The sequence below is a fragment of the Hypanus sabinus genome, chromosome 1, assembly GCF_030144855.1.
Source record: "Hypanus sabinus isolate sHypSab1 chromosome 1, sHypSab1.hap1, whole genome shotgun sequence".
Classification (NCBI taxonomy): domain Eukaryota; kingdom Metazoa; phylum Chordata; class Chondrichthyes; order Myliobatiformes; family Dasyatidae; genus Hypanus; species Hypanus sabinus.
The window spans coordinates 158,518,218-158,531,455 of record NC_082706.1 but is presented as its reverse complement, the minus strand read 5'-3'; the positions used below and the strand labels follow the sequence as shown (position 1 = coordinate 158,531,455).

The following is a 13,238-nucleotide window of genomic DNA, read 5'->3' as shown; positions in this document are numbered from 1 at the left end:
TGATGGAGATATGAAGTAAATACAATAGGTTGTGGTAGGATTATAGTTTCCATGCCATGTCTTTCCATGACTCCAGAATGTGATTGTCTCTATAATGAGGTTTCTCTTCAGTTTTCTGAGCTTATAAATTGCTTTTGGCACATACATAATGATGGACATTTTTGACAATTACAAGTTATATTCCGAACAATATCATACTATTTTCTCAAAGGTCCTCCAAGGACAATGCTTCCCAGAAAGAGATTGAAAGAAAGATTTGAAAGAAGGCTCTGAAAACCTGTGCCAACCAACTGGCGGGAGTATTCAAGGACATTTTCAACCTCTCACTGCTACGGGCATAAGTTCCCATTTGCTTCGAAAAGGCAACAATTATACCAGTGCCTAAGAAGAATAACGCGAGCTGCCGTAATGACTTGCCTGGTAGCACTCAGATCAACAATGATGAAATGATTTGAGAGGCTGGTCATGACTAGACTGAACTCCTGCCTCAGCAAGGACCTGAACCCATTGCAATTTGCATAACACCACAAAAGGACAACAGCAGACGCAATCTCAATGGCTCTCCACACAGCTTTAGACCACCTGGACAACACAAACACCTATGGCAGGATGTTGTTCATTGACTATAGCTCAGCATTTAATACCATCATTCCCACAATCCTGATTGAGAAGCTGCAGAACCTGGGCCTCTGTACCTCCCTCTGCAATTGGATCCTCTACTTCCTAACTGTAAGACAACAATCTGTGCAGATTGGTGATAACATATCCTCACTGACAAACAACATTGGTGCACCTCAGTGGTGTCTGCTTAGCCCACTGCTCTACTCTCTATATACCCATGACTGTGTGGCCAGGCATAGCTCAAATACCATCTATAAACTTGCTGACGATATAACTGCTGTTGGTAGAATCTCAGGTGGTGACGAGAGGGTGTGCAGGAGTGAGATATGCCAACTAGTGGAGTGGTGCCACAGCAACAACATGACACTCAATGTCAGTAAGACAAAAGAGCTGATTGTAGATTCAGAAAGAGTAAGACGAAGGAACAATCCTCATAGAGTGATCAGAAGTGGAGAGAGTGAGCAGTTTCAAGTTCCGGGGTGTCAAAATCTCTGAGGATCTGACCTGGTCCCAATATATCGATGTAGTTATGAAGAAGGCAAGACAGCGGTTATACTTCATTAGGAGTTTGAAGAGATTTGGCATGTCAACAAATACACTCAAAAATTTCTATAGATGTACCATGGAGAACATTCTGACAGGCTGAATCACTATCTGGTATGGGGTGGGGGGGGGGATGGAGGTTACTGCACAGAACCAAAAGTAGTTGCCATGGGTTGTAAATCTAGTCAGCTTCATTTTGGGTACTAGCCTACAAAATATCCGGGACATCTTCAAGGAGCGGTGTCTCAGAAAGGCAGCATCTATTAAGGACCTCCAGCACCCAGGGCATGCCCTTTTCTCACTGTTACCATCAGGTATGACGTACCACCTGAAGGCATACACAGTCAGCGATTCAACACCTTTGCCATCCGATTCCTAAATGGACATTGAACCCTTGAACACTACCTCACTTTTTAAATATACAGTATTTCTGTTTTTTCCACTTTTTATCTATTCAATATGCATGTATTGTTATTTACTTATTTATTATTTTATTTATTTATCTCTTCTATATTAAGTATTGCATTGAACTGCTGCTGCTAAATTAACAAATTTCACATTAGATGCTGGTGATAATAAGCATGACTCTGATTCTGATTTCTGAATGGTCGGTCCATGAACACTACCTCATTTTGTTCTACTTTTTTGTGTATATTTCTTATCATAACTTATATTTTAAGTAATCACTGTACTGCTGCTACAAAGCAACAAATTTCTTGACATATGTCAGTGATAGTAAACCTGATCCTGATTCTGAGAGGATTACCGGTCAAAACTGAGGCACAAACACTGGCTGAGTTGCCTGTGAAGGTCAGGAGGATTACAATAGCTACTAACATGAGATCTGGGTCCAATTTAAGCAGGCCTAGCACCTCTCACTTGGAAACTCAGTCTGTATTTCAGCTTTGGTTATTACGACATAATTCTAACCACACTTTGTGGCCACCTTATTGGGTACACCAGCCTGTTGATGCAAATATCTAATCAGCCAATCAAATGGCATCAACTTAATGCATAAAACCAACTGACATGGCAGAGAGATTCATTTGTTGTTCAGACCAAGACATCAGAATAAGGAAAGGAAAGTGACCTTGACTGTGGAATGATTATTGATGTCAGACAGGGTGGTTTGAGTATCTCTGAAAATGCTGATCTCCTGGGATTTCAAGCACAAGTCTCCAGAAATTATAGAGAAAAACAAAAAAAAATCCAGTGAACAACAGTTGTGTGGGTGAAAATGTCTTGTTAATAAGAGAGGTCAGAGGACAGTGGTTCAAGTTGACAGGAAGGCAGCCATGACTCAAATAACTATGTGTTACAACAGGGGTGTGCAGAAGAATATTTAAATGCAGAATATGTTGAACCATGAAGTGAATGGGCTCTAGTCGCAGAAAGCCATGAAATTACACTGTGGCCACTTTATCAGGTACAGGAAGTAAGTCACTGTATTTGAGATGAGCTTCCATCAGACAAGTATGTAGTTTTATTGGATGTACAGTACATAAAATGATTCATATGCTGCAAAGATATGTTTATGTCTTTATATATGTTCATCTTCATTTTAGACTGATATATTCAATATGTTTGGCTGGTTTTAGCCTGCCTTGCTGCCAATGGTCCCGTAACAATTATGCAAACACGAGTATGATCCAAAGGTAACTATGAATTTGAAAAAAGGACACCAAAGATGCTTATGGGTTTTTATCTTTGTTATCTACAACTTTTGCATTGGTGATGGCCAACGCATCAAACGATTGCTTTACACAGCAGTGGCTTTGTGTCATTAGTTCAGTACTGCCATACTGATTTGCCAAGTTCAAGGATTAATGTAAAATTGTACAGATTTAGTTGAGAATCAAAGACTTAAATACATGTTGGCTTAATCAGCAATAAAGCAAACGAGTGTTTTGAAAATAGTCCAATAGTTTGTGTTGAAACTCTATTCATAACATATCTGTCTGACCTAAAGTAGCTCCGAGAGGTTACAGTTGACTATCTGAGTGACTAGTTAGAATTCTAATGAGAGGGTATTAGCATGAACCGGATGAATGACCCTTTAAACATGCAGTTTCAGTGAATAAAATGCTGTGAATATATGGTTCTCAGAAAATGAATGATAATTTTCTAATATCAGTCCAAATCTGACCCAATTTCAGCTACACTTGTTTCAAGTTGGACATCCTTCCTTGTGCAGGTATGTTAAACAGTTAAAAATACTGTATATTATAACTCATAATGTGAGGGGAGTGCTGGGCCAAACTTTGCAAGATATGTGATTCCTGCAGAACGGCTGAGTTTGTAATTTATATATAAAAAATGTTGACGTTCAACTGCATAGCTCTGATAAATACATTCCTCCACAATTAACATCTTAGGCATATGTTTTATATTTTCCAAATCCCGTTCTTCCCTTTCTGCACACAGAGTTTTGAGTGATGGCCCACTGGGAAAAATAGGAGTACCATTGAGAAAGATAAGATACAAATAGAAACCAGAAAGCTGAAAGGGAAGTGGGACGAAACTTTAAGTACCGCGTGCAGTAGATTTTACCGTTGACTAGCTCAGCAGCCTTTGTCTCTGCATTGCTCCATTTTGGTGGAGTTGAGAAGGAACTAGAGAGGGTGAGGATGTCTTGGGAGAAAGCAATCAGGGAAGTATAATCAGAGAAATGGGGAGCAGATTATGGGGGAGATAACGGGGAAAGAAAGGATTTTTGAGATTATGGGGAGATTAAGAGGACTTCAGTGAGGACATCAGGAGAAGGGATGTTGTGGGAGACTGTGGTGGTAGAGAATTATTAAGACCAGAGAAAAGAATTTTGGGATTTGGGAGAAAATGATGATTTCTCTGGGAATGAGATTATGCATGAAGAAATGCAGGTTCAGGGGTAATAAAGTTGGGAGGAGATCAGAGGAAGCTGGGGAAAAGTATAAGAAAGGAGAATAGGAAGGAGACGAGAGACAGAGATGCAGTTAGGTTGTGGATTGTCCAGGGCGCCTCGGCGCAACTTGAGTAGCAGCAGTAATCTCAATGAATATGATATTGCATTGAACTGCCACAGCCAAGTTAACAAATTTCACATCACATGCTGGTGCTGATTCTGATTCTGAATGCAGGAAGACATTAAAGAGGTCATTGAGGACATGGAAAGTGTATAAGGGTGTGCAGTTCTAATGGGGGGGGGGCATGAGGAAGTGTCACTGAAAATATTAACCATGTGCAATCCTGTGGTTATGACTGCATTGCATTCCTCAGAATGGTTCACAGATTGGAAATGAATAAAGACAGCGAGTGCGTAGGAGAGCATCACAGCTGTGGCAGGAGAGGGAACAAATGCCAGCCATTTTACTGGCTCAGTGAGTGAGGGGGTAAATCTGGTTCGTGTTCCCAGCTCCAACTGTGCAGTTCAGGGGTAAGGCAGAAAAGATATCTGCAGCCACAGAGTGGCCATCAAATCCATCCCCATCCATCCCACTGGTGTCCCAAACCCTTGTTCCTATGCAGGGGCTGTCAATAAGTTACGCACTTGTATCCTGAGGAGGACCACCAGGAAGTGAAAATCTCACTGAAGGATCTCTGTTGTCAAATTCTCCAGTGTTACAATCCAGCAACAATGAATATATGATTGAAATAGTGTTTTTATGATAAATAAAACATTTAACACTGCTGAAAAAATACCCAAAAAGTAAACAAATGACTAACAACCGGAAGTCAACTGTGATATGGCAGCTTGGACAGTTCTTAAAGCGAAAACAATTCTCAGAAGTAGTAATACCAAAGTCCAAAGTTTTACCCAGTCGCTTAGGAGAGACTTCTTGAAACAATTTAAATTCTCTTTCACGTCATGTTACTGCTGTTCCCAGACAAAGTATACTTCGATCAAAGGATTCATGATGAAGAAAATGAAATGGCTTAAAGACACTGACCTTTCTTTGGCAAAACTTTACCCAACCCTCTATTCTTCTGGCAGAACAGGAGTTATCATGGGCATAGCTGACGAATTCCTTCCGGATGAGAATCAAACAAGGTCGAACCTGCTTTACTGTTGAAATCAACTTTCCTCAATCTTTAACTTCTCGAACTTCAAATCTTCACTCTCCAATGACTGGACTGGCAGTATTATGGCAAAACTGCCGGCAATAACCTTTGACTTAAGGCAGAAAGTAAAACTCCACTTTTAAATGAAACTGCGTCATAACATCGCAATATGCAGCAGCATGGAGTCACTACCAAATTCAACCATGGACTGCCCACATCACAGGGTGGGGTTCTCCTTTTATACCCGTTTGAAAAAAGCTATCACATGACCTCTCACTGGTGGGAAAATGACGTCACTCCCCCACCACAAGACCATTACCTCATCTCTTCAATCTCTTCAACCCAGCAGAGCTTCAATTACATCATGGTCATGTGACAGGTACAAGATACCCATGGGTACATAACAGCAGCAGCTGCCAAGTGGCTTCAGGGCTTTTAAGTTATTCAGCTATCTTTCCTCCTTTGGGCTAAAGTCTACAATTGAAGCTATTGTCATTTGGATATCACATATTTGCATAAAAACTATGTGTGATTTCAATTGTGCTTTGCACTAGAGCCTCCATGGATGTACAGGAGATGCATTCTTTCTGCAATGAGACCGTGGAGACTCTCCAGAGCTGCAGAAAGATATACCTGGCAGGAGGTTGCCGGAGAGGTACAGAATCTGCAGTATCAGTGCAGTTGATGAACTCTTTCACTTTAGGGAAACCTGCTTTGGTAGTATATTTCATGATCGCACTACTGTAAGTCAGACAAAAATTAGATGAAATCTCTTCTTTATTATGAAACATGGATGTGAAGTTCACTAATGAAACAGTGTGCAGATGTGACAAAGATCAGTGGTAACAGTGAAGGCTGCTTTGGTGAAGCCTAACTTGCATAGACTTCACTCCTCACAGAAGTCTAATGTTGAGAAAGAGTTCCTGAGAATATTGGATAAATGTGATTTTGGCTTTGTGCTCCTCCCACATTGTTCTCCAATGTTTTCTTTGATGTCTCCAACACCTCTGGACCACCTCCACGTTATCCAGCAAATAAAGTATTAAGTACAGGCAAATCAGCACTGGAAACCAGTATCATGAGAAGATAAGTCATGCAAGAAGGACAAGCAGTGCGCAAAGTAAATGTCAACGCTGTTCTCTCAAATGAATGAGGTGGAAAATCACATGGAAGATGAATATTGGACGCTGCCTTATAGTTCATGCTGTTCATGAGAACCATGGTTCTGATATAATGAAGATCCCACCAAGGAATCAGAGACAGAATTTCCCAACTTCCCAACAAGTGCTAAGATGCAAGCACTATTAAGTCAGCATTTTGATCCTCTTGATCCAAAATGACACTGATTAAATCATATCCATGAAGTGGTATTTATTTGCACTCAATGCAAATATGATAGCCACAGATGTTCTTTACCAACTCAGGTTTGGCATAAATTAATTTTATTTAATTATTCTATTAAGTAAATGCACCATGGCAGGTTCACAAATTAGCATTTTCATGGATATTGTATGATTGCTGCCCTCTGGTAATTTAATTATGCATAGTTCTTCTGTTTTCTCTTGAGCGATACCATTTCACCTTTATTTTTCATTGACTTTCACCAAAAACATATTGCTTGAGATCCTAGAGTCAATTTAAATAGGCCTGCTTCCCATGCTCTCACCTTGTACAGCTTTATTTCTTGCAACTCTACAGTTAGAAATGTCAGGGCATTGATGACATAGTTACCCCACAAAGAGATTTTCTCAGGCTGCAGATCCTGTTGCCCTGCCCAGAAAGCCTCGGTGGCCTTGTGTAAGCTCACTACTGTCAAGATGTAAGAAGTATTTTAAATACCTGAGATAAGCAGAGACATTTAAAATAGACAATTATTTAAAACAAATAGGAAACTTACTTAAAACTTGCTTAAAATATCAGAAATTAATTTAAAACATGAAAGCTAAAGTAAAATGAAGGAAAATTATCACACCACTTAATGAGAATTGGCTGACATGAGAATCAAATCTTCTTCATTGCTTGAGTAAAGTTTTCTTCTGAAATACATCCAGTCCCTCAGCTTAGTATGCTTATGTGCTATCATTGGGTTCAGTGTTGAATCCAGCACCAGCTTCTGACCTGCAAACTTGTTTCTGACCTCCACATTGCAATTTGCAGGCACCAAAGTGAGGATTGGGGAGCATGCCTTATGAGAATAGGTTGAATGAAGTCGGCCTTTTCTCCTTGGAGTGGTAGAGAATGAGAGGAGACCTGATAGAGGTGTATAAGATGATGAGAGGCATTGATCGTGTGGATAGTCAGAGGCTTTTTCCCAGGGCTGAAATGGCTAGCATGAGAGGGCACAGTTTTAGGGTGCTTGGAAAAAGGTACAGAGAAGATGTCAGGGGTAAGTTTTTTATGCAAAGAGTGGTGAGTGCGTGGAATGGGCTGCTGGTGATGGTCGTGGAGGCGGATACAATAGGGTCTTTTAAGAGACTCCTGGATGGGTACATGGAGCTTAGAAAAATAGAGGGCTATGTGTAACCCTAGGTTATTTCTGAATTAAGTACATGCTCGGCAGAGCATTGTGGGCCAAAGGGCCTGTATTGTGCTGCAGGTTTTCTGTTTCTATGTAAAAATGAAAGAGAAGTGAGTGTGGATATAGGACCGCTGGAAAATGAGGCAGGAGAAATAATAATGAGGGACAAGGAGATGGCTGCTGAATTAAATGAGTAGTTTGCGTCAGTCTTCACTGTGGAAGATACTAGCAGTATGCCTGATGTTGTACTGTGTGAAGGAAGAGAAGTAGGTGCAGTTACTGTTACAAGAGAGACGCTGCTCAAAAAGCTGAAAGACCTAAAGGTACATAAGTCACCTGGACCAGAGGAACTGCACACTAGGGTTCTGAAAGAGGTAGCATTAGAGATTGTGTTGGCATTAGAAATGATCTTTCAAAAAATATCATTGGACTCTGGCATGGTGTCAGAGGACTGGAAAATTGCAAATGTTACTCCACTCTTTAAGAAAAGAGGAAGGTAGCAGAAAGGAGATTATAGACCAGTTTAGCCCAACCTCTTGTTTGTGAAGTGTTTGTGAAGATGTTAAAAGTCAGTTGTCAAGGATGAGGAGATGGAGTACTTGGTGACACAGGACAAGATAGTACAAATTCAGCAATGTTTCCATCAGGGAAAATCCTGCCTGATGAACCTGTTGGAATTCTTTGAGGAGGTTACAAGTAGGTTAGATAAAGGAGATGCAGTGGATGTTGTATATCTGGACTTTCAGAAGGCCTTTGACAAGGTGCCACACATGAGGCTGCTTACCAAGTTAAGAGCCCATGGTATTACAGGAAGGTTATTGACATGCTTAGAGCATTGGCTGAATAGCAGGATGGAATGAGTGGGAATAAAGAGATCCCTTTCTGGTTGGCTGCCAGTGACATGGTGTTCCGCATGGGGTCCACTTCTTTTTATATAAATGATTTAGATGATTGAATAGATGGCTTTGTTGCCAAGTTTGCAGATGATACAAGATTGGTGGAGGAGCAGGTAGTATTGAAGAAACAGATAGGATGCAGAAGGACTTGCACAGATTAGGAGAATGGGCAAGAAAGTGGCAAATGAAATAAAATGTTGGAAAATGCATGGTCATGCTCTTTGGTAGTAGAAATAAATGTGCGGAATATTTTCTAAATGGGGAGAAAATTCAGGAATCTGAGATGCAGAGGGATTTGGGACTTCTTGTGCAGAACACCCTGAAGGTTAACTTGCAGGCTGAGTCGGTGGTAAGGAAGGCAAATGCCCTGTTAATGTTCATTTCAGGAGGTCTCGAATACAAGAGCTGGAAGATGATGTTCAGGCTTTATAAGGGACTGGTGAGGCCTCACCTTGAGTATTGTGAACAATTTTGGGCCCCTCATCTTAGAAACAATGTGCTGGCATTGGAGAGGGTTCAGAGGAGGGTCACAATGATGATTCTGGGAATGAAAGGGTTATCAAATGAGGAATGTTTCATAGCTCTGGGTCTGTACTCGCTGGAATTCAGAAGGATGAGGGGGGACCTCATTGAAACCTTTCGCATGTTAAAGGGCCTGGACTTCAACATGTGGAAAGGAATTTTCCTATGGTGGGAGAGTCTAGGACAAGAGGGCACAATCTCAGGATAGAGGGGCGCCTTTTCAAAACAGAGATGCGGAGAAATTTCTTTAGAAATGGTGAATTTGTGTAATTTGTTGCCACATGCAGCTGTGGAGGCCAGGTCATTGGGTGTATTTAAGGCAGAGATTGATAGGTTCTTGAATGGTCTGGCTGGGAACTGAGGTTGAGGAGGAGATTTTAAAAATGCATCAGCTATGATTGAATGGCGGAGTAGACTCAATGGGCCAAATGGCCTAAATCCGCTGCCATGTCTTATGGTCTATGGAATGTCTTTAACCATAGAGTGGTGAATCTGTGGAGTTGTTTGTCACAGGCAGCTGTGGAGGCCAAGTCTTTTTGTATACTTAAGACAGAGGTTGATGGGTTTTGGATTGGTCGGGGCATGAAGGGATACGGTGAGAAGGCAGAAGATTGGGCCGAGAGGAAAATGGGATCAGCCATAATGAGGTGGTAGAACAGACGCGATGGGCCAAATGTCCTAATTCTTCTCCTACATCTTGTGGTCAGATGGAATTTAGGGCTTCTCTAACTGTTCACAGAATTGGATCTGCAATAAATACATGCTGTTATATAAAACATTCTTCATTAAAGTAAAATTACTTTTACAGAGTATGCAAAGTATCTGCAAATAGTTAAAGATAAAGGGAAGTTGAATTCAAAACCATGCTGATATTAGCATATCCACAGTGATAACAAAAACATCATCAGAAAAATGTGGAAATGCACACAAAAGCTAGGTTCTTTCTAAATCAAGTCTTCTTCTTTCAATCAATTGCGACATATTAAACTTTAAGAATATGTAGAGGAAGTGTCAATAGCATGATGAGATTTGCTGTTGCAGCTTCGTTTAAAGCAATGGGCCTGTACTAGTCTCACTTGTTTGGATATGTATCACTTTTCTCCATCTGCTGATCCATAGGTACAGATGAGTGGGAACAGATTTTCTTTCAAAGAAGCTAATTTGTTCTTCCATCTTTCTCTACGTTGTCTCTTCATTTGAACATCAAATTGTGGGACTATGATGATAAAAAGTTTTTGCTGAAGAAAGAGTTATATAAAGAACTAGGAAATGGTTTCTCATGATAAAATATTACAGTGTATAAATACAGTGTGTTTTCTGGTTTATAGTTCTAATAGATACATTATTATTTGTCTAAGAAATTGTCACTGGGACTTAAAATAATTGCAATATGTTTGTGCGCTGTTGAAATGAGACAGAATAGTAGTTCACCGGACAAGGAGCTTACCACTGATTATAAAATTAACAGCAATATCCTCAGCAACAAGAATGCTATGTCTTGGCTACTGTTTACGTGGACTCTGCTACCCCAAGAATGATTTTTAAAAAAACAATAAAGTGGGACCGAATGCTTAATATTACAAGTTTGGTTTCTGGATCTCCAGTGAACCTATGTAATGACTGTCTTACAGGACTGTGCATGACCCTTAGTCACATACAGTGTCTATAAAAGGTATTTACCCCCTTTGTAAGTTTTCATGTTTTATTGTTTTACAACTTTGAATTACAATAGATTTTATTTAGCTTTTTTGACACTGATCAACAGAAAAAAAACTTTTGTGTCAAAGTGAAAACAGATTTCTACAAATTGGTCTCAATTCATTACAATCATTAAGTACAAAATAATTGATTGCATAACTACTCCCTCTCTTCAGGTCAGTGTTTGGTAGATGCACCTTTGGCAGCAGTTACAGCCTTGAGTCTGTGTGGATCGGTCTGCACCAGCTTTGCACATCTGGACACTGCAAGTTTTCCCCATTCTTCTTTACAAAGCTGCCCAAGCTCTGTCAGATTGCATGGGAATCATGAGTAAACAGCCCTTTTCAAGTCTAGCCATAAATTTGCAATTGGATTGAGGTCTGGACTCTGACTTGGCCACTCCTGGACATTAACTTTGTTGTTTTTAAGACAGCCCTATGTAGATTTGGCTTTATGCTTGGGGGTTATTGTCTTGCTGGAAAAGAAATCTTCTCCCAAGTTGCAGTTCTCTTGCAGACAGCATCAGGTTTTCCTCCAGGATTTCCCTGTATATTGCTGCATTCATTTTACCCTCTACCTTCACAGGTCTTCCAGGGCCTGCTGCAGTGAAGCATCCCAAAAGCATAATGTAGTCACCATCATGCTTCATGGTAGGGATGGTGTGTTTTTGATGATGTGCAGCATTGGGCTAATGCCAAACATTGTGTTTAGTCTGATGGCTAAAAAGCTCAATTTTGATTTCATCAGACCATAGAATCTTTTTTCAGCTGACTTCAGAGTCTCACACATGCCTTCTGGCAAACTCTAGCCGAGATTTCATGTGATTTTTTTTCAACGGTGGCTTTCTTTTTGCCACACTCCCATAAAACTGCAACTGGTGAAGCATCCCAGCAACTGTTGTTGTCTGCGCAGTCTTTCCCATCTCAGTCACTGAAGCTTGTAACTCCTTCATAGTTGTCATAGATCTCTTGATGGCCTCCCTCACTAGTCTGCTTCTTGCATGGTCACTCAGTTTTTGAGGAATGCCTAATGTAGGCAAATTTTTCAAATAACCTTTTCAGGGAGTTGCTTGGAATGTTCTTTTGTCGTCTTGGTGTAGTTTTTACCAGTATACTGACTCACCAGCAGTTGGATCTTCCAGATAAAGGTGTATTTTGCTACAATCAATTGAAACAAATCAATTGATCACCTTGACTGCACACAGGTGATCTCCATTTAACTAATTAGGTGACTTCAAAAACCAATTGCCGGCACCAATGATTGATTTGGTGAGTCTTATTAAAGGGAGTGAATACTTAAGCAATCTATAATTTTGTTTTTTATATTTGTAATTAATTCAGATCACTTTGTAGAGATCTGTTTTCATTTTGACACAAAAGAATCTTTCTGTTGATCAGTGTCAAGAAAAGCCTAATTAAATCCACTGTGTTACAATGTTGTAAAACAATAACCTATGAAAATTTCCTGGGGGGGGGGGGTGAATACTGCATATATAGCAAAGGTGCCTGAGACTTTTGCACAGTACTGTATATGTCATCATGAAGCAGAGACTTAGCTTGTAAATCTGGTGGGAGCAAAGGATGTTGGGAAAGGTGATAGTGGAGCACTGCAGAAAGGGTGTAATTCAGGTGGCAGAGGAGTGCCAGGGGTGAAGGGTGGCATGGGTGCAGACACACCCAGCCCTGAGACACCAGACAAGGTCATTTGATTCCAAACAATTGGTTTATTGATCATTACAAAATGTCTCTCCAGTGCTTCCCTCCCCTCTCCCTTCCCCTTTCCTCAAATATGATTCCTCTCTCCCTGCCCATTTCTCACTCTCAGTTCACAATAGAGACCCATATCAGAATCAGGTTTATCAGCACTTGCATATGCCATGATTCTTTTTTGTTGTGGCAGCAGTACAGTGCAATATATAAATTACAACAGTAGTGTGCAAAAGTCCTAGGCACCTTAGTGATGTGTTTGTGTTAATTATTTAATTGGGTTTTCTTTATCTAGTTTTAGGAATTGTGTGAAGATCAGATCACATTTTAGGTCATATTTATGAGAAAATAAATAGGGAAAATTCTACAGGTTTCACAAACTTTTTAGCACCACTTTATGCGCCTAAAACTTATGCACAGTACTGAATGTTTTGATAACTCTTCCAACAGATGTCAATGGTATGAGGTCCAGATACATAATTTTTAGAAAACTGACTATTATGTTCTAAATTTCCACATATATCATGGTAGCACAACCCTTCAGCTGCTTCCTGCTAATGTCGTAAAATCACAGTCATGCACTGCAAAGAATCTGTCTTACAAAGTAATTAAATGTGTACAACATGCAGCATCAAGTGGATGATGGCGAAGTCAAATGAGTGAGGTTGCTCAGCTGAGATCTATATTCACTACTTT

The 13,238-nt window shown here is 40.3% G+C and overlaps 1 protein-coding gene across 3 annotated transcripts in view; it reads right to left on the bottom strand.

Annotated features, from left to right (window-relative positions):
- The window catches only part of colec12 (collectin sub-family member 12), a 132,766-nt gene that overhangs the window by 58,672 nt on the left and 60,856 nt on the right, over positions 1-13,238 (bottom strand). The gene's annotated exons all lie outside the window — the stretch shown is intronic.